The sequence below is a fragment of the Dama dama genome, chromosome X (assembly GCF_033118175.1).
Source record: "Dama dama isolate Ldn47 chromosome X, ASM3311817v1, whole genome shotgun sequence".
NCBI classification, from domain to species: domain Eukaryota; kingdom Metazoa; phylum Chordata; class Mammalia; order Artiodactyla; family Cervidae; genus Dama; species Dama dama.
In genome coordinates this window covers 12,545,408-12,564,894 of record NC_083714.1, presented here as the reverse complement: position 1 = coordinate 12,564,894, position 19,487 = coordinate 12,545,408, and the positions used below count along the sequence as shown (strand labels likewise).

At 36.2% G+C, this 19,487-nt stretch overlaps 1 protein-coding gene and 1 pseudogene across 1 annotated transcript in view; one reads left to right on the top strand and one right to left on the bottom strand.

The window, feature by feature from the left end:
* Positions 1 to 19,487, bottom strand: part of COL4A5 (collagen type IV alpha 5 chain) — a 239,754-nt gene that overhangs the window by 199,924 nt on the left and 20,343 nt on the right. The gene's annotated exons all lie outside the window — the stretch shown is intronic.
* Positions 8,734 to 9,779, top strand: LOC133052199 (histone-lysine N-methyltransferase SETMAR-like; annotated as a pseudogene).

The following is a 19,487-nucleotide window of genomic DNA, read 5'->3' as shown; positions in this document are numbered from 1 at the left end:
AGAAAAACACTCTCCTTACTTAAAAATTGATGTACAAAGTTGGTATTCTTTACTGTACTGGCCACTAACAACTGTAAATACGCCCACTTAATGAGTTTATCATGTGTTTTACCTGCTAAAAAATCTATAGATGCAATTAATGTTATGCCATAAATCATATTATAGTATAAATTGTATAGTATAGTATAGTATGAATTCAGGAATCTTATTTTTTTAACATCCATATATTAACAGGTCTCATCTAAAAGTGGGGAAACCAGGAGTGACTCCATAATTGAATAGATAACGCCTCAGATTTTCCTGTTTCAATAAAGAGTTACAATCTTATCCAATATGTTCTTATTACTCCATGATGTGATCTCTCTAGTACAGGACAAGCTTATTTATCTGCCGTCACCTAAATAATCACTTACTCCTACCTCCTGACTTTACCTTCTCCATACCCTCAATTTTTTTTTATACTGGGCTAAAAAATTACCAAAAAGATATTTTTCAAAGATTAGACCTCCCTCCAATAAGTCCTTATTCATGTAGTCAGTAACCCCTCCCTCAGCCTATCATATTTATGTACTACGAGAGAGATAAAAATTTTTACAGTAAATATTATTACAAAGTTTCCCTAGTCTAATACTAATGTTATTTCTGTAGTACAGTTCCTCACCTGTTTACATGGTTGAGTAGTGACTAGTGCATACTCAGTCGACCCTGCCAGGCTCCTCTGTCCATGGGATTTTCTAGGCAAGAATACTGGAGTGGGTTGGCAGTCCTCCTCCAGAGGATCTTCTAGACCCAGGGATTGAACCCACATCTCCTGTATCAGCAGGCAGATTCTTCAACACTGCACCACCATTTACAGGGTTATGATCTTTAAAATTAAACTAATACTGCAAATGCAAAATATTATTTATCAGTTGCAATGGAGTAAGATAAATATACCTGCATTGTTAATTAATTAATATTGAATGAGTATTAATAAATGAGCTTAATCATTCTCAGAAAGCCTATAGAAGTTGAAAACCAGATTAATGTATGCACTCTGATTTGACAACAAAACAAGGAAAACACCATAAGGACTACTCTGGGTAGAAAAATCTAAATAATGGAGTTACATACCATGCTCATGAACTAGAAGACTCAGCACAGTAATGATGTCAATTCTCCTATATTTTTCTGTAGGTTTAATTCAGTTTCTATCAAAATTCCAGCAAGGGTTTATAGACATAGATAAACTAATTCTAAAATTCATATGGAAAGGCACAGATCCTAGAATATCTAAAACTATCTTGAGAAAAAATAGTGAGAAGAATCATTCTTTCCAATAGGGCTTACTATAACCAAGATAGGTGTTACTGGTAGAACAGACACACAGATCAATAGAACACAATAGACAACCCAGAAATAGATCCACACACTAAACCCAACTGATTTTTTTTCTTTTTTACAAAAGTTTAAAAAAGCACTTCAATGGAGAAAGGATAGCCTTTCCAACAAATGGATCATGGACTTAAATGCAAAATGTTAAACTATAAAACTTATAAGAAAATCTTCAGTATCTAAGGCTAGGTGAAGGTTTCTTAGACTGACACCCAAAAGCACAATTCATAAAAGGAAATACTGATAAATTGGACTTCATCAAAGTTTCAATCATTTGTACTACAAAAGAATCTGTTTAGATGACAAAAAGACAAGTTACAGACTGGGAGAAAATACTTGCAAACCACACATGTGACAAAGGACTAGAACTTGAACATATAAAGAATTCATAGAACTCAATAGAAAAAAGAACAAATAGTCCAATTAGAAAATGGGCAAAAGCCATTTCACTGAAGAGGATACCAAGATAGAAAACAAGCCCATCAAAAGAAGATCAATATAATTAGCCATAGAAAGTGAAAGTGAAGTCGCTCAGTCATGTCTGATTCTTTGCGACTCCATGGACTGTAGCCTACCAGGATCTTCAGTCCATGGGATTTTCCAGGCAAGAATATTTGAGTGGGTTGCCATTTCCTTCTCCAGGGCATCTTCCCGACCCAGGGATCGAACCTGGGTCTCCCGTATTGTAGGCAGATGCTTTACCATCTGAGCTACCAGGGAAGCCCTGGTATAATTAGCCATAAGGGAACTACAAACAGAAACCACACTGAGATATCACTACCAACCTACTAAGAATAGCTAAAATAAAAAATAATGATAATGATATATGTTGGTAAGGGTGAGGAGAAACTAGATCTCTCATCTATTGGGATGAAAATGCTTCTCTGTAAAACAGACATTATCTTATACTATCTTATAAAAGGAAACGTGCACTACCATATGCCCCAATAATTATACACCTGGTCATTTATCCCAAAGAAATGAAAGTTTATGTGTACACAAAAACTCATACAGTGATATTCATAGTAAATTCATTTATAATAGTTCAAATCTGGAATCAGCTCAGATTTCCTTCAATAATTATACAGTGTGTGTGTTAGTCACTCAGTCGTGTCCAACTCTTTGAGACCCCATGTATGTAGCCTGCCAGGTTCCTCTGTCCATGGGATTTTCCAGGCAAGAATACTGGAGTGGGTTGCCATTTCCTCCCTCAGGAGATCTTCCTGACCAAGGGATTGATCCTGTGTCTTATGCATTGGCAGGCAGATTCTTTACTGTCTGAATCACCAGGGAAGCCCAATTATACAGTACATACATAAAATGGATTATTACTCAGAAATAAAAGGAAATAACTTGATAATCAGAAGAACTTGGAAGTATCTTCAGGGAATTTTTCTGATCAGAAAACCTAATCACAAAAAGTCACATACTATACTATTCTATACATATAATATTTTTTAAAGGACAAAATTTTAGAAATGGAAAACAGATTACTGGTTGCCATGGGTTAGGATAGTGGGGATGGGACTGGAAGGTGTATGTAATTATAAAAGGGCAATACAGATATTTTTATGGTGTTGAAGCTGTTTGATATTTCAACTGTGGTGGTGGATACATAAACTTACGTATCTGATGAAACTGTATAGAATTAAAACAGAAACAAATGAACACAAGCAAATCTAGTGAAATTTGAATAGACTGGTGGATTGTGTTAATATTAATATCTAGTTGTGATATAATGCAAAACATTTTCAAGATGTTACAATTGGGGGATAAAGGCAAAGGGTATAAGAGATCGCTCAGTATTATTTTAGAATTGCATGTGAATCCATAATTATTTCAATAAAAATTTAAATTAAAAAAGCAGCAATTTGAAAAGCTGTTCATGCTGCTATAGAACCTTCTAAATTATTTATATTAGCCACGACCAGAACTGTAACTGCACATTTCAAATTGCATATATAAATTGGGAGTTTTAGTGAAATGAAACAACTAATATGCCTTACCAAAGTGTCCAGTCTACCTATTGCCTAATTAATACTTAGAATTGACTGTGTGTAGAATTAAAGTAGTACTTTGATGGAAAAAACTGAAGAGCAAAGAAATATATACAAAAAAATCTACCTCTTCAATGCTATAATAAGAGAAACATTCTAAGTAATTCTTTTTAACACAAAGTCAATAATATTAGCAGAAAACAAACCCAAGCAGCATTAGAATGAGATTTTACAAGAAAAAAAATCAAACAATATGTGGGAAAATGTTTTGAAAAATGCAACCTCAGAACCCCAATGTAAATGTGATTCAATTCAATTCAACAAATATGTTGTGAGTATGGGATATATGCAGAGCTCTTAGGCTAGTGCTAAAGGGGAATACAAATTATATTATCTAGAAGTTCATGATCTAGTGAGAAAGGCAGACACATAAATAACTAATGATGATACATGTCAGACATTGATAAATGTTATAACAGAAGTGATCTAGTATGCCACAAAGCTGAGAACAATTCTGTTGTATGATACAAAATAGTCCAGAGCCATTTATGAATCAGCTAACACATTTAAATATACACTGAACTTCTAACCTTCCTGTAATGTGGCTTAGGTATCAAGAAAGAAAAGTGTATACACATACTTCAAATGAAAACATATCATACTTTTAAATAATTCTGTGTAAATTCTAACACACTGGTAAGTTTCTAAGTAAAGAATAATTTTATTTATCTTAGGATATAAAAATATTTCATAAAGTACAATCTATATTAAGAAGTAACAAAATAATGAGTTAAGTTCCTTACAAGTAATTTACATTATTTAATTACTAGGGGATGTTGATTCAGTTGTTTGTCAACCATGATAATGTTGGCTGTATAATGAGTTATAAAAAGCTAGTCAATTTTTTAAACCCATAAAATGTTCCTGGCTTAGAGTTTATTTGACCTAAACATGCTCTTTGGAATCACCTTTGTTCTTTTGTGCAAAAGAACATGCCCATAGGATAAGGAGAAAAGATGCTGTGCCAATCAACCCAGTAGCATTCTGATCATCATAAAAAGGAAAATTTTTTTTCATTTATTTTTATTAGTTGGAGGCTAATTGCTTTACAATATTGTAGTAGTTTCTGCCTTACATTGACACGAATCAGCCATGGATTTACATGTGTTCCCCATTCCGATCCCCCCTCCCACCTCCCTTTTATAAATATCAAAGGGTCTTAAATATATGAAAAGATAAGGTGAGGGCTGGGGAAACAAGCACGTTTATATGTTTATATCTATTGCTGGTATAAGTGTAAACTGGTACAACCTCTGTGGAGGATGATTTGGCTATATCCATCAAAATGACAAAGGTACATACTATCCAACCCAGCAGTTCCATTTCTAGAAATTTATCCTACAGATAGGACATATCTGAAATGACCTGTTACAGAGTTATTCATTGTAGAAATGCAATAGCAAAAGTCAGAAAACAATCTACATATTCCTCAATAGGGGACCGGTTAAATAAATAATGGCATTCATACCATCAAACAATACTATACACCCATAGCTCTTCGTATACTAATATGAAATTATCTAAAGCAAAGAACATAAAAGTGTGTAAAAATAAGGGAAAAAAGTGTGTCTACGTTTGTGAGTCTTTTTATGCATGAAATAGCTCTAGAAGTCAAAATAAGAAATGTTAACACAGGAGGCTCTGGGAAGAAGAACTATGTAGCCGGGCATGAAGAGTGCCCTTTAATTGTATACTCTTTTATAACTATTAAAATTTGAACCACCTGAATGTATTACCTAATCAAAAATAAACGTAAGGAGGGAACAAAAGAAAGAAAAATAATCCAAGGTAGCACAGCTCATTTTCAAGATAGTAATTTTATTACAGATAATTCCTCCTGTTTAAAAAACACCTTGGGGGCAGAGTAAGAACTCTAGATACCAATTTATTTCAGTCACAGAACCAGTAATCAGGCTGATGTTTGTTTCATGTTATTATAGTTTAAGTTTTCCCCACTGATGTTTCCTGATATGCTATGTGACAGCTTCACTTTTAGCAGATCCTCCAGATCCAAAAGAAAATACTTGGTCAGAGAATCAACATTTTGGAATAAATAAATCAACATTTTGATAAATACAACACTGTATGGGTCATTACTTTTGAATTAGTGTAAGTGAAATATACAATGCTGTTTGGCTTACTTAATTTTCCTTTCAGATCAGTTAACCCTCTTTACTCTCTCTCTCCCTCTTCCTCCCTCTATTATCACACACAGACATAAGACACGCACACAGAGAGGTTTTTTTTAGAACTCACTATAGTTATATGCTTTATGTATAATTCTAGTATTGTACTCATCATACTATAATTTCTTTCTCAACAGAACTGTGAGATCTTTGAGTGTGAGGAGATTACGCACTACTCAGCCTGACACATATATTGCAATGCGAAAGCTTGACAACTGTCTCACTAACTTCCTCCCTGAAACACTCTCTCACATAATCATTATTTGCTATTATTTTGCTAAGTTTAAGTCAGAAGAAAATAACATTGATATCATGTCCTTTCACATTTTTCTTGCTTAGAAAACTTTGGGAACACCTATTTTAACCTTAATCTATCTGAACATTTGTATATAAGAATATTTAGATTTGGCATATAGACCAAGGGCTTCCCAGGTTACACTAGTGGTAAAGAACCTGCCTGTTAATGCAGAAGATGTAAGAGACACAGGTTCAATCCCTGGGTTGGGATGATTCTCTGGAGGAGGACATGGTAACCCACTCCAGCTTCCTTGCCTGGAGAATCCCAAGGACAGAGGAGCCTGGTGGGCTACAGTCCATGGGATCGCAAAGAAGCAGACACAAGTGAAGTGACTTAGCATGTATGCATGCACACATATAGATCAAAATATATTGAAACGAAAATATTTTCCAAGGCGTCCTTTGAAAGCACAAAAAAGAAACATATTTATATAAGGTGCACTAGTTTGAATATTGTCCTTGCAAAATTCCTGCTCACCCAAGACCTTAGAATGTGACCTTATTTGGAAGTTAAATTCTTTACAGATGTAATCAAACTAAAAGGAGGTCATACTGAATTTGGGTGGGCCCTAATCCCTTGTGGCACAGCTGGTAAAGAATCCACCTGGAATGTAGGAGACCTGGGTTCAATCTCTGGGTTGGGAAGATCCTCTGGAGAAGGGATAGGCTACTCACTCCAATATTCTGGCCTGGAGAATTCCATGGACTCTATAGTCCGTGTGATCACAAAGAGTTGGGCACAACTGAGTGAGTTTCACTTTCACTAATCCAAAGACTGATGTCTTTTATGAGAAGAGACAAAGTTGCACACAGAGACACACAAAGAAAGAACACCATGTGGTGACAGAGGTAGAGACTGGAATGATTCATCTATAAGCCAAGGGAAACTAGGAATCACCAAAATCTAGGAAGAGGAAAGGGAAGATTCTATTCTAGCGCCTTCAGAAAAAGAATGGCCAGGCATTCCATACTTTATTTTAACATTTCTGTTCTCCAAAACTGTATGAGACAATAATTTTCTGTTATTTTAAGCCACTCAGTTTGCAGCATTTTGTTAGAGCAGCCCTTAGAAACTAGCACATATGGAAAATTAAATGGTTAATACCAAGTAATATTAATAGCATTATCTCATTTCTAAAAATATCCTAATACTTTCTAGCCCAATTCTAATGTGATAATCAACAGAAGGATAAATATTCCTTTCCACGTCTCCCAATATGAAGCTCTGTTAGCCAGTGTAGTCTCAGAAATCCCAAATAAATCAAGTGTATTCCTAGATCCAAGTTTTGTTCCAGCTGTTTATGAACCAGGAAGGGGACTTTCACCAGATATCAACTCTGCCAGCACTTTGATTGTTTGACTTTCCAGCCTCCAAAACTGTGAAAAATAAATTTCTCACCCAGTCTACAGCATTTTGCTAGAGCAATCTGTTGGTAATTCACTACATTAATAGAAAGAGGGAGAACATACTATACAATCATCTCTCCAGAAGCAGAAAAAACTAAACAAAAATTCAATAGCCAATTCTGATGAAAATACACCGAAGTTGGGGAAAAGGTAACTTCTTTAACTCAATAAAGGACATCCTCAAAACTTAGAGCTAACACAGAGATTCTCAGCAATAGCATTATCGATATTTTGGCCTGGATGATTCTTTGTTTCACAGAGTAGGTGGGTGGTAGGTGCATTGTAGGATGCTTAGCATCATCTCTTGCCTCTGTCTACTAGATGCCAATAACAGCCCCCAATCATGATGATCAAGAATATGTCTAGATGTTGCCAACTGTTCTCTGTGGGCAAAGTTTCCCCACACATTGAGAAATACTGAACTACCATCACAATGGTAACAGACTGAATGCTTTCCCCCAATAACAGAAACAAAGCAGGGATGATTGATCTTACCACTTTGCTCTCACTGCTTCTACTGAATATTGTACTGAATTCCTAGCCAAGAGAGCAAGGCAAAGAAAACAATACATAGAGAATGGAAAGACAACATAATTGTGCCTACAGAAGATTCTTGAGAATCTATAAAAAGTACTAATATTGATAGAAATTATAAAACTGATACACTGAAAAGTATAAGATATTGCTAAAAGAAATGAAGGAAGACCAAAAAATAAATACAGACTTGTATTAAAAAACTCAATATCAGAGGAATCGGGTGGAGAGGGAGGTGGGAGGGGGGATCAGGATTGGGAATACATGTAAATCCATGGCTGATTCATATCAATGTATGACAAAACCCACTGGAAAAAAATAATAATAATAATAAAAAAAAAAAAAACTCAATATCATTAAAGTCTACTGAACTATAGATGACATGCAATCCCAATCAAAATCCCAGCAGGTGAGGTATATGGAGTGCCAAAACTCTGGGAGGAAAAAAAGCAGGAGAGAGAGTTTCTTTGGGAATATTAGGACACTGAAAAGTGGCCATGTATACTAGAAAATTTTACAAACCAGGCCTATGCCCAGAGGAGGACTCATGCTCAGGAAAGACCCGAGAAAACCTTGAATTTTCACTCTAGCTGATCTCCAGGCACAGTGTAAGCAGGAAGTAAAAGCAAAGGCAGAGTTATACACGGCCTGGCTAAGTAGTGAAAGAGTGCTGCAATACACAACACACAGATAGGTATTAAGTTGGTACAAAAGTACTTGTGGTTTTGCATTGTTGAAATTTGCCATTTGATATTAAAATACATTCTTAAATAAATGTGGTTATGTTATACATCATTTTAATGCACATTTCTCACTTTGTTTTTTTGCTAATGACTTATTACTTGCTGTGTATTTTATATTTATTTTAGACTAGGGAAATGATATTAGACAAAAATCAAATCCAAGTGATTTTCTCAATTGAGTTCAAAATGGGTCATAAAGCAGTGGAGACAACTCACAACATCAACAAGGCATTTGGTCCAGGAACTGCTAATGAATGTACAGTGCAGTGATGGTTCAAGAAGTTTTGCAAAGGAGATGAGAGCCTTGACGATGAGGAGCATACTGGTTGGCCATTGGAAGTTGACGATGACCTATTAAGAGCCATCATCAAAGCTGAATCTCTTAAAATTACACAAGAAGTTGCCCAAGAACTCAATGTCAACCATTCTACGGTCGTTCAGCATTTGAAGCAAATTGGAAAGGTGCAAAAGCTTGATAAGTGGGTGCCTCAGGAGCTGACCACAAATCAAAAAAGTTGTCATTTTGAAGTGTCATCTTCTCTTATTGTACACAACAACGAACCATTTCTCCATCAGACTGTGATGTACAATGAAAAAGTGGATTTTATATGACACCAGGTGATGACCAGTTTAATGGTTGGACTGAGAAGAAGCTCCGAAGCACTTCCCAAAGCAAAACCTGCACCAAAAAAAGTCATGGTCACTGTTTGGTGGTCAGGTGCCCATCTGACCCACCACAGCTTTTTGAATCTCTGCAAAACCATTACATCTGAGTAGTATGCTCAGCAAACTGATGAGATGCACCGAAAACTGCAACATCTTCAGCTGGCAAGAAAGGGCCCAATTCCTCTCCATGACAATGCCCGCCCACACATCATACAACCAATGCTTCAAAAGTGGAACAAATAGGGCTGTGAAGTTTTGCCTCATCCACCATATTCATCTAACCTCTCACCAACCGACTACCATTTCTTCAAGCATCTTGACAACTTTTTGCAGGGAAAACACTTCCATAACCAGCAGGAGGCAGAAAATGCTTTCCAAGAGTTCATTGAATTCTCTCTTTTTTTTTTTAAGAGTTCATTGAATTCTGAAGCATGGATTCTTATGCTACAGGAGTAAATAAACTTATTTCTGGTGGGCAAAAATATGCTGATTATAATGGTTACTATTTTGATTAATAAAGATGTGTTTGAGTCTAGTTATACTGATTTAAAATTCACAGTCCAAAATAGCAATTACACTTGCACCAACCTAATATATACAGAGAACTTTCAGAATTTAAGCTGGATTTAGAAAAGGCAGAACAACGAGAGATCAAATTGACAACACCCATTGTATCATAGAAAAAGCAAGAGAATTCCAGAAAAACATCAACTTCTGCTTCACTGACTACACTAAAGCCTTTGACTGTGTGGATCACAACAAACTGTGGAAAATTCTTAAAGAGATGGGAATACCAGACCACCTTACCTGCCTCCTGAGAAATTTATATGCAGATCAAGAACCAAAAGTTAGAATTGGACATGGAACAAAGGACTGGTTCCAAATTGGGAAAGGAGTATGTCAAGTCTGTATATTGTCACCCTGCTTATTTAACTTCTATGAAGAGTACATCATGAGAAATGATGGGCTGGATGAAACACAAGCTGGAATCAAGATTGCCAGGAGAAATATCAACAACCTCAGATATTCAGATGACACCACCCTTATGGCAGAGAGTGAAGAGGAACTAAAAGAAGAGAGTGATGAGTGAAAGAGGAGAGTGAAAAGGCTGGCTTAAAACTCAACATTCAAAAAACTAAGATCATGGCATCCAGTTCCATCAGTTCAGTTCAGTTCAGTCACTCAGTCATGTCCGACTCTTTGCGACCCCATGAACCACAGCACTCCAGGCCTCCCTGTCCATCACCAACTCCTGGGGTCCACCCAAACCCATGTCCATCAAGCCAGTGATGCCATCCAACCACCTCATCCTCTGTCGTCCCCTTCTCCTCCTGCCCTCAATCTTTCCCAGCATCAGGGACTTTTCCAATGAGTCAGCTCTTAGCATCAGGTGGCAAGAGTATTGGAGTTTCAACTTCAACATCAGTCCTTCCAATGAATACCCAGGACTGATCTCCTTTAGGATGGACTGGTTGGATCTCCTTGCAGTCCAAGGGAATCTCAAGAGTCCAACACCACAGTTCAAAAGCATCAAACTGAGTTCAGCACTCAGCTTTCTTTACAGTTCAACTCTCACATCCATACATGACCACTGGAAAAACCATAGCCTTGACTAGACGGACTGTTGTTGGCAAAGTAATGTCTCTGCTTTTTAATATGCTATCTAGGTTGGTCATAACTTTCCTTCCAAGGAGTAACCGTCTTTTAATTTCATGGCTACAATCACCATCTGCAGTGATTTTGGAGCCCAGAAAAATAAAGTCAGCCATGGTTTCCACTGTTTCCCCATCTCTTTGCCATGAAGTGATGCACTATGGGGAAGCAATAGATGTCCTTATAGTCATAGCTATGGTTTTTCCTGTAGTCATGTATGGGTGTGAGAGTTGGACCATAAAGAAGGCTGAGCCACGAAGAATTGATGCTTTTGAACTGTGGTGTTGGAGAAGACTCTTGAGTCTCCCTTGGACTGCAAAGAGATCAAACCAGTAAATCCTCAAGGAAACCAATTCTGAATATTCATTGGAAGGACTGATGGTGAAGTTGAAGCTCCAATACTTTGGCCACCTGATGCAAAGAGCTGACTCATTAGAAAAGACCCTGATGCTGGGAAAGTTTGAGGGCAGGAGGAGAAGGGGACAACAGAGGACAAAATGGTTGGATGGCATCATTGACTCCATGGACATGAGTTTGAGCAAACTCTGGGAGATGGTGAAGGACAGAGATGCCTGGCATGCTGCAGTCCATGGGGTCACAAAGAGTTGGACAGGACTGAGCAACTGAACAACAACAAATATATAGAGAAACAGAGAGATTTTTCCTCTCCCTCATCTTTTTTATTTAATTCTCTTCTCTCTTTTATTGATTCTTGGCATTCAAAGAAATATCTATCCAAACGTAACCTAAAGAAACACAAATTTCAGCACCACACATGACAAGGGATATGGTCTCTGCAAAAATAGGTTTTAAAGTCTCCGAACAGATAACTGCAGCTTTCAACAATCAGCAGTAACAAACTCTGGCAGAGTTACCACATTAAATTATACAAATACCTAGTCTTAGCAACATTTTTGTTTGTATATATCCTCTCAGGCAAGGGAAGGAATAGCAAAATAAACATATTAGACAACATTAAACTGAAAAACTTTTGCACAATAAAGGAAACTATCAACCAACCAAAAAGGCCACCTATTGAATGGGAGAAGATAACGCTAAACAATACATCCAAAAAGGGGTTAATATCCAAAATATATAAAGAACTCAACTCAACAGCAAATAAGTAACCAACCCAACTGAAAAAATGGGCAGAGGATCTATTTAGACATTTTTCCAAAGAAGGCACACAGACTGCCAACAAGCACGTGAAAGGATGCTCAGCAACTATCTGTCAGGAAAATGCAAATCAAAGCCACAATGAAATATCACCTCACACATATCAGAATGGCTATCATCAAAAAGACAGGTGTTGGTGAGGATACGGAGGAAAGGGAATCCTTGTGAACTGCTGGAAGAATGTAAATTGGTGCACTCACTATGGAAAACAGTATAGAAATTCCTCAAAAGTTAAAAATAGAACTACTATATGACCCAGCGACTCCACTGCTGGGTACTTATCCCAAGAAAATAAAATATTACTTTGAAAAATATATGTTCCCCTCTTTTACTGCAGCATTATTTACAAGAGCCAAGATACAGAAGCAACCTAAGTGCCCAATGATAGATGAATGGATAAACAAGATGAATAAAGAAGACTATTACTCAGCCAAAAAACAAAAAACAAAAAAAAACTGAAATCTTGTTACTTGTAACAACATGGATGGACCTAGAGAGTTTTATCCTAGTGAACTAAGTCAGAGGAAGACAAATACTATGTGATTTCACTTACATGTGGAATCTAAAAAAACAAAACAAATGGGCAAATCTCACTAAACAGAAACAAAGTCACAGATACAGAGAACAAATAGGTGGTTGCTGCAGGGGAGGTGATGGGGGGAAGAAAGAAATAGATGTGGGAGATTAAGAAGTATAAACTTCCAGTTGCAAAATAAATGAGTCAAGGTGTGAAATGTACAGTGCGGAAAACATAGTCAATAACCATGAAATATCTTCATATGGTGACATATTATAACTAGATTTATACTGGTAATACTTTCAAAATGTATAGAAATACCAAATCACTATGTTGCATAATAAGAACTAACAGAGTGAAATAGGGCAATTATACTTCAAAAACAAACTCATGAAAAAACGACCAGATTTGTGGCTACCATGGGTGGGGGATGGAGAGAATTGGATGACAGGAGTCAAAAGGGACAAACTTCCAATGAGAAGATAAATAAGTACTAGGAATCTAACGTGTGTGCATGCATGCCTGCTCAGTTGTGTCTGACTCTTTGCGACCCCATGAACTGTAGCCCACCAGGCTCCTCCGTCCATGAGATTTTCCAGGCAAGAATACTGGAGTGGGTTGCCATTTCCTCCTCTGGGGGATCTTCCCAATCCAGGGATTGAACCCTCATCTCCTGTGGCTCTTGCATTCCCAAATGGATGCTTTACCACTGAGCCACTTGGGTAGCCCAGGAATGTAATGTACAACATGATAAATATAACTAACACTGCTGTATGTTATATATGAAAAGTTGTTGAGACAGTAAATCCTAAGAGTTCTCTTCACAAGGAAAAAAATGTTTCTCTAGTTCTTTAATTATGTATCCGTATGTGATGATGGATGTTCAGTAAGCTTATTGTGATAATCATTTCATGACATATAAAAGTCAAATCATTATACTGTACATCTTAAACATGTATGCCAATCTTAAACTGTATGCCAATTATATCTCAATAAAATTGGAAGAAAAAATTCAAATTCCATTTTCAACCAAATATTATAAAGCATACAAAGAAACAGGAAAGTATAGCCCATTCAAGAAAAAAAAAATTGACAGAAATCATCACTAAGGAAGTACAGACATTGGCCTTATTAGACAAAGACTTAAAGCAACTATTTTAAATATGCTCAAAGAGCAGAAGAAAACCATGGACCAAGAACTAAAGGAAACCACAAAAACAATGTGTAAACAAAAGAAAAATATCAACAAAATTTAAATAGTACAAAAAGGAACCAAATAGAAAATCTAGAGCTCAAAAGCACAATATCTGAAATGAAAACCTCATAAGAGTTCAACATCAGATATTACGAAGCAGAAGAACCAATGAAAATCAAACATAATTAAAATTATCCCATCTGAATAACAGAAAGAAAAAGAAAGGAGGAAAAAAGAACAGAGCCTAAGGGACCTATGGAATACCTTCAAGCAAACCAACATATATATTCTGGAATACCAGAAGAGAGAGGAAAAGGCTAAGAAAGAATATTTGAAGAAGTTGTAGCTGAAAACTTTCAAAGTTTCATTATACATGAATTTATACATTCAAGAAGTTCAATAACTCCAGGTAGGGCAACCAAATCATCAAAACTATGGTACTGGCATAAGGATAAACAAATAGTCCATGGAATAGAATTAAATGCCCAGAAATCAATCTCTATGGTGAACTGATTTTTCAGAAGGGTTCCCCAACCATTTAATGGGAAAGGATAGTCTCTCCAACAAATAGTGCTGGGACAACTGGATATCCACACATGAAAGAATGAAGTTGGACCACTACCTCATGTCATTTACAAAAAACTAATTAAAAATGGATCAATGACTAAAATATAAAATTTAAAGTCATGAAACTCCAGTAATAAAACAGGAATAAATCCTCATGACCGTGGATTTGGCAATGGAGTCTTAGATATGACACCAAAAGTGTGAGTAACAAAACAAAAAAGATAAACTGGAGTTCATGAAAAAATTTTTAATTGTGCATAAAATCATATTAAGAAAGTTAAAAGACAATTTAAAGAATGAGAGAAGATATTTGAAGTCATGTATTCATCTAGTACCCAGAACGTATACAGAACTCTCACAACCCAACAACAAAAAGACAAATAGCCCAATTATAAAACAGGCAAAAGCCTTAAAGAGACATTTTCCAAAGATAACAGGTGGCAAACAGGCACATGAAAAGATTCTCAACATCATTAGTCAGTAAAAAAAAAAAAAGCAAATAAAAACCACAATGAAGAATTACTTCATTAACAAACTAGAATGGCAATAATAATAAAACAGAAAATAACAAGTGTTGAAAGGATATGGAGAAATTGGAATGCTAGCGCACTACCAGTAGGAAAATAGTTTGATTATTCTTCAAAAACTTAAAGACGGAATTACCATATAGCCAGTAATTCTACTCTAGGTACATACTCCAAAGTATTGAAAACAGGTACTCAAACAAATATATTTACATACATGTTCATAACAGCATTATTCATAACTGTCAAAAGATAAACTACCCAAATGTCCATCAATGGATGAGTGGACAAACAAAATGTATGATTCCATTTGGTTGAAATATTCAGAATAGGTAAATTCATAGACAGAATGCAGATTGGTGGCTTCCAGGGTCTGGAGGAAGGGTGGAAATGGGGAGGAACTGCTTACTGGGTATAAGGTTTTATTTTGGAGTAATAAAAAGGTTTGGAAGTAGACAGAGGTGGTGGTTGCACAACATGGTTAAATGTACTAAATACCACTGAATACCAGTGAATTGTTCACTGGAAAATAATTTTTCTATATACTGCTGGTAAGAATGTAAAATAGTAAAATCACTTTGACAAATATTTGGGCAGTTTCTTATAAAGTTAAATACATTATACACTCCATTCTTTTGCATTAACCTGAGAGAAATGAAAATTATGTGTACAAGATGAGTATATACAAATATTCACAGCAAAAGATATCAGAGTATAGGAACAGGACAAGATTTTACTGGGAAGGGACACAAGTGAACTTCTTGGGGTGATGAAACTATCTAGTATCTTGATTGTTGATACTGGATAGTTTGAGGGTATATTGTTGAGGGTGTATACATTCTTCAAAATTCATTAAACTGTGCACTTAAAATGAATGCAGTTTCCTGCATTGAAACTATACTTCAATAAAGGTGACTACTGAAAAATACAAGGGAGGGAGCCTGAATTGGGACTTGGACCTCTTCAGTAAGATTTCCAAAGGCAACTCCCATGAGGGACGCTTCTTTGAGGTCCCTGTTTGCGCCAAGGAATGCGGAGGCAAAACATTGTTGGAATAGCTAAGTTATTCACTTGTTCCCATAAATTTACTAAATGGTATGCTGTATTTCCTGAGCTATTTAAAGTATTTATTTAAATTTCCTTCAGGTGAGAAGGACCCTCAAAATAAGCTTAGGTGTAACAAATTTACATATATGTGACATACATGCAGGCAGACATGCATATCCATACTATAACTATCTAAATATTTAGTTTCAACCAAATACATCATTTAGTAATTAAAAACCTTGGGAAGCTTCCCAGGAAATTAAAGCGAGCTAAGAAGTTTTAATAGTTTTTCTCTATGGCTGCAGATAAACTTGTTTTCTTATTTATATGCTAGTTTTAATTTAGTCTTTATAATTACTTTCACATCCCCATTTTCCTGTCTCTTTTGGACCATTTCCTCTCTAGTCAGACAACACTATGTAAGAAATTATATGCTTTTAATATATCAAATATTGGTATATGTGAACTTAACTGGTATAATGTCTAGCCAATATCTCCAGAAATAAACTAAAACAGTGTTTCTATGGCATTTTTTCCACTTCATGGTAGAGACCAGAGATGGGAATCAAGAAAGAAAATAAATTACTAGGCCTAAAGAAAGGCAATTAGATTTCACTAAATTATATTGAAAGAATCTACAGATCCTGCAGGAAAATTATGGTTATCATTTATTGAACACTTACTATATGCTAAGAATTAAGATATTTTGGGCCAATAATATTAGCATAATTAGTAGGTGGAAGAGTCATGACTTAAACCAAGCCTGATGTCAATGTCCATGCTGTAAACTAAACCATTACACTATACTACTATGATAACTTTAGAACCAGTCATTGCAGGGATATGTACTACCACAATAAAGAATCTGTCCTACCTACTGCAAAACACCAAAATTCTAAGGCTGTCCACCATTCTAATTCCTGACCCTTTTCTGCTCAGGATAAACTCTCTGTGCAGTCTCTCTGTAACCCAGTTCTACAGAAGAAAAAAAAAAAACTTCCAAATCCTGCTCTTTCCAATAAATTTCCTGTGATAAAGTGAAACATTAAAGCAACAATGTGGAGAAGGAGAATGTACCTCCCACACTACATGCTGACTGCCTCTTAAAGGAATGACTAAGAAATGTGCAGAATCCTAAAATAAGATGGATACAACATGCCTAATGGGATGCCACCCTCATTTTTTCCAGTCTCATTCACTTACATCATCTTCTAGACAGACTCAAAAAATGTACCTTCCTGTCAGCAACATAAACTCTAATAAAAGTATACCTCTCTACCACAATACCCTATCTTGGCTATGAAGACAACTCTCAAACACTCACTGAGGCTCCACTCTCAGCCTCACTGAGGCTAACATGATTTTGTTTTTCAGGGAAATAAAATGGGGTGGAGATTAGTGCAGCAACAGGTAATATAATCTAATTATTTTCAACCAATACTGGGAAACAGCATAAACTAGTTAAAATGTTTTATTAAGGCTTTGGAATAAATTATAGAACTTGTAAGTAATTAAAAACTAAGATATCTTCTTGAAGTGTTTTGTTTATTAGAGATTTACTACATGTTTCACAAATCTTGGATACTCCTAATTCATCCAGAACACTCAAAACATAAAGTTTAAAAGTCTTCCTTTTTTTTTTTACCAAAAGGGAATTTCTATTTTATCACAACTTTTGTGTCAATTAAAGATTTTGGATACATTCATAAGACCTTAAAATAATATCACAGGATTCACACACACATTACATATTTTGCTCCAAATATATGTCAAAAGGTTGAATCCAGCATTCAAAATCACTCTTTTTAGTGTTGGGAAGGTGTTTGGCACTCAGTGGGGGAAAAAGATGAGAATACACGTTACATTTTATATGAAAGAATACATACAAATTAAAGAAGACTGGTCCCCATTTGTGGCCAATGATAGAATTACTACTGGCATTAGATTATTCTGGCAGACTCTGAAATTCTTTACTTGAAAAACGAAACCACCACTTAAGTTCTACTTTTTTAAAAAGGTAAGTAAAGGAAAACTCTAAAATTTACCTGAAATGTTTATTAAAATAATAAATTCCTGTTTTAGCTTTTCATTAACTCACCTAGCTAGAGGTGGCAAGAATACACAGAACTATACAAAATAGATCTTCAGACCCAGATAACCACGATGGTGTGATCACTCACCTAGAGCCCGACATCCTGGAATGCGAAGTCAAGTGGGCCTTAGGAAGCATCACTACGAACAGAACTAGGAGAGGTGATGGAATTCCAGCTGAACTATTTCAAATCCTCAAAGATGATGGGTGCTGTGAAAGTGCTGTACTCAATATGCCAGCAAATTTGGAAAACTCAGCAGTGGCCACAGGACTGGAAAAGGTCAGTTTTCATTCCAATCCCAAAGAAAGGCAAGGCCAAAGAATGTTCACACTACCGCACAACTGCACTCATCTAACATGCTAGTAAAGCAATGCTCAAAATTCTCCAAGCCAGGCTTCAACAATACATGAACCATGAACTTCCAGATGTTCAATCTGGATTTAGAAAAGGCAGAGGAACCAGAGACCAAATACCCAACATCCACTGGATCAGAGAAAAAGAGAGTGAGAAAAACATCTACTTCTGCTTTACTGACTACACCAAAGCCTTTGACTGTGTGGATCACAACAAGCTGTGGAAAATTCCTAAAGAGACTGGAATACCAGACCACCTGACCTGCCTCCTAAGAAACCTGTATGCAGGTCAATAAGCAACAGTTAGAACTGGACATGGAACAACAAACTTGTTCCAAATCGGGAAAGGTGTACGTCAATGCTGTATATTGTCACCCTGCTTATTTAACTTCTACGCAGAGTACATCATGAAAAATGCCAGGCTGGATGAAACACAAGCTGAATCAAGATTTCTGGGAGAAATAACAATAACCTCAGATATGCAGATGACACCACCATTATGGCAGGAAATGAAGAAAAACTAAAGAGCCTCTTGATAAAAGTGAAAGAGGAGAGTAAAAAAGTCGGCTTAAAAAAAAAAAAAAAGAAAACTAAGATCATCACTTAAAAACCAGTCCCATCACTTCATGGCAAACAGATGGGGAAACAATGGAAACAGTGACAGACTTTATTTTCTTGGGATCCAAAATCACTGCAGATGGTGACTGCAGCCATGCAATTAAAAGACGCTTGCTCCTTGGCAGAAAAGCTATGACCAACCTAAACAGCATATTAAAAAGCAGAAACATTACTTTGCCAACAAAGGTCCAACTAGACAAAGCTATGGTTTTTCCAGTAGTCATGTATGGATGTGAGAGTAGGACTGTGAAGAAAGCTGAGCACCAAAGAATTGATGCTTTTGAACTGTGGTGTTGGAGAAGACTCTTGAGAGTCTCTTGGACTGCAAGGAGATCCAACCAGTCCATCCTAAAGGAAATCAGTCCTGGGTGTTCATTGGAAGGACTGATGCTGAAGCTGAAACTTCAATACTTTGGCCACCTATGTGAAGAGCTGACTCATTTGATAAGACCCTGATACTAGGAAAGACTGAAGGTGGGA